Raw genomic sequence first — 2,395 nt, forward strand, 5'->3', positions numbered from 1 at the left:
AAAAAAATGTATGGGTTGTGATAAGAGCTGTAAGAGCCCCCAATAAAATGATCAAGATCAAAAAAGAGGAAGGGCCATCAGGGGCACCATGCACAGGATTCCCAGGGCTATAAGTTAAGGCACGGCACTGCCCTGGTTAGAAGCACTCAGTTTTGAGTCTTCCTCTGGCAGTATTGAAGGTGTTAGGATCAGCCAACCACAGGGCTGGCTCCCTCCAGCAAGTGAGTGGAAGTGAGACCAGGAAGAGGGGAAGACGTTGCTTTATCAATGATCCAAAGTGCCCTCCCTGAGATCACACTTCACCACCTGTCACTTGGCTCCATAAATCTTCATGGGGGAATGGAGGAAGAAAACGATTGGATTCATCTCCCTGTAGATTCCCGGCAGCAGAATAACAGTAAATCGGAGTGACCTCGCAGAATAATAGTAAATCAAGTGACCGTTCTCAGCAGAGAAGGTCAGTGGTGACGTCTGCAAGGCTTTCCGGAAGAAACCATCTTTGGGGGAGCCCTCTCTGCTTGCGAGCCCCAGCTTCCCTTTGTGTGATGAGCCTCTGCTAACAATCTCAGCTGACAGTCCGGCCAAGGAAGCCCTGAAATTGAAGGAGGCGGGGGCATTGTCGGGATACGAACATGAGAAAATAAAAATCACAGTCCACGGCCTGTCTACTCATCAACATGCTCACCTACTGCTGAGGGGAAGCGCGGGGAGGGGTGGACCGTGAGCTCTGGGTTCCTAGGATTCAGTCCATCTTGACATGTCCTTCACGGAGAGTGGAACGGCCATCCGCTTGGGACAGCAGCAGGATTATTGGAGGGTTGGTGGCCAGGGCATGGGAAGATGGGATCCACTAGTCATTACTTTTTACCCCCTCGACAGCCTTGGCCTTGACTCGGAGCAGAACAAAGCAAGTGTCACTCTGTTCCAGCATTTTCTCTCTGGACATTCATCAGACCCAGCCCGCACATGCTGGGAGGGGAGTTTAAAGTCTAGAGTATGTAGATTGTAATGGTCTTCAGAGCTGCCTTGCTTTCAGATTACAAGATGAGGATGTGTGTGTGTGTGTGTGTGTGCGTGCCATCCTGAGTCTGTCCATGCTTTCACCCATGTGCATTCGAACATGTGTCTGCATTCCTGAGAGTGACTGCCTGCGTGTGAGTGCGGCTCTAAGTTATCATAGTGTAGCTGTAACATGTAAAGAGGACACAATGCCTGTCAAAGCCCATGCTGTGCATACCCATGGGCTTGCACGTGCACACAGTAGGCACACTCCACACACACATCACACATACACACATGCACACACTTACGAGGGTCTGTGTGCGAGGCATGGTTGAGCAAAGTGGGTGCACACTTATTGAGCAAAAGTGTTCTGTGTGTGCGCACACGTCTGTGCAGGCCCGCAGAGCCCCGTGCATGCCCTCGCCCCCTCCTCCCTTTCCAGCAGCAGGGGCTGCCTTTGTGTGTCTCTCTTTGGGATCTGCCAGCTCATGACAGGGGTCGCTACACCCCCTGCCCACCCCGGGAGACAACACTCCTCCCTTGCTCACTGGAGTCTCATCAGAGGGCTGGCTGGCCTGGAGGGGCTCCAGGCCCCAACCCATAAATGGCAGCCAGGGTGGCAATGGACGACTTCCTTAATTGCCCGTGATGCTTGCGGGCACAGCCCAAATATGATGGTAGCTATTAGGTCGTGCGGGCTGAAGCAGGGCTACACTTTGCGCCTGTGTGAATTTAGTGTTCCTGGGAGCTGAGAGACCAGAGCAGGTTAGAGCCCCTGGGAGCCTGTTATTATGGCCTGGCAAGGGTCTCCCGGTAGCTTCTTGAGACCCTGAGGCGATTTCACCACGGTCCAGAATTGCAACACCCCTAGAATGTCCACACCAGCCCGGCCCTCCCCACTCCCTCTACACACGCTTCCTCTTTGTTCTCCCTCTCCCTCTTTCTTGTTCTTTCTCCTTGACAATTTCGTCTTTCTCTCTGCCCTCTCCTCCCATTCCTCTCTCCCCCTTTACTTGTCCCTCTCTCCATTCCTTCTCTCCATCTTGCTCTGCGCCCTCCCTCCCTCTCCTGTTCTTCCCCTCCCTGCTCCGGAGCTCGGAGCCAGGGGCACAGAGCTAGACAATGGCCACCCCCAGCTCTTCTTCTCTCTCTCCTTGGCCCATCTCACCCTGGGGTTTTCATCCCACCCTCCCACCAGTGCTCTGGGTCCCCAAGGGGAGATGTGGGATCTCTCTCCGCTGATCTCCAAGGCTTTGGGGAGGGTGGAGTGGCCTAGCATAGGACGCTTTGTTCCTTTATTTCCCGATGCTTGTCTCCTCCTGGGTCCCCGGAGCTGCCACCCAGCTCTCCACTTCCTGCCTTTGTGGTTTTGACTCCCTTGCGAGAAACTGAA

The sequence above is a fragment of the Echinops telfairi genome, unplaced genomic scaffold (genome assembly GCF_000313985.2).
Source record: "Echinops telfairi isolate 266 unplaced genomic scaffold, ASM31398v2 ScPeMD7_3;HRSCAF=10, whole genome shotgun sequence".
Lineage (NCBI taxonomy): Eukaryota > Metazoa > Chordata > Mammalia > Afrosoricida > Tenrecidae > Echinops > Echinops telfairi.